The sequence below is a fragment of the Eumetopias jubatus genome, unplaced genomic scaffold (assembly GCF_037043125.1).
Source record: "Eumetopias jubatus isolate StellerSeaLion01/CBP00866 unplaced genomic scaffold, mEumJub1_p1.0 scaffold_3, whole genome shotgun sequence".
Lineage (NCBI taxonomy): Eukaryota > Metazoa > Chordata > Mammalia > Carnivora > Otariidae > Eumetopias > Eumetopias jubatus.
The window spans coordinates 85,632,999-85,633,991 of record NW_028274809.1 but is presented as its reverse complement, the minus strand read 5'-3'; positions in this window follow the sequence as shown (position 1 = coordinate 85,633,991).

Sequence of the window (993 nt, the reverse complement as noted above, 5' to 3'; positions counted from 1 at the left end):
AGTGTAAATATGAAAAGATGCAGTAGATTGGAAAGTTCTAACAAAATAACGATTTATCTTTTTGTCTTGAATATAGACACAAAGCAAATGTAGTATGTGAGTGGCTTGGAGAAAAGGCACTATATAAGAGCAAAGAATTATGACAAATGACATCGCAACAGACATGCTGCCATCCCAGAGCTTGAGCCATTTGAGAAGCTATTTTGAATTAATAACGCATGCCATCGTGATTACATTTGCTTAGCAGAAACATTTTAAGAAATAACAGCCTGCAAGAGGAAACTGAAACAATAGTTCTCTATCTTTATATAACATCTAACTGCCATTTTTCTTCAGAGAGAAAAGGTTCCAAGTCCATAGGAACTAGAGTCTAGGTTTTTATTTTTAAGTGGCTATATATTTGTGTATACATCAAAATAAATTTAATATCCACCCCTCAAAAAAATATTATATTACTAGAAATATAAATTCATGGGGACCACATCACCCACTGGTAGCTCACATTGTCAGGGCTGAAGCGAGGTGGGGGGAGGGGGCGGGTGGCAAAGTAACGTGAAATTGAACGAACTTTTTGCATAAGGGATGCAGAGAAGGCTAAAGCGGCAATGCATGCCCAATCTCACCCCATCATCATCTCCTCCCACCAAAAGCAATCTTGAAAATATATGAAAATACACACGTACATTTGGGCAATGTTATCTGTTGCTAAGTTGGTTGAAAAGCTCTCCATCCAAATAGCAGAGGCCAAGCAAATATGTCGTCAGTTGCTCATAGTTCAGGTAGCAGGGAACACCTGGAATTGCATCTTTAGGCAATTTGGCTCTTGGCAAAAGGCAGAAAGACAACACGGTAAGGAGTTCCCTCCCTCTCACTTAAACGATGTTTCCACCTTAAATTAAAGCTGTAGCAGCAGTAGGTAAGGTGGTCAATGCAATTAAATTCAAAAACCTGAATGTATTGAACTTTCTGCAATTATACATGGGTCATCTCTGG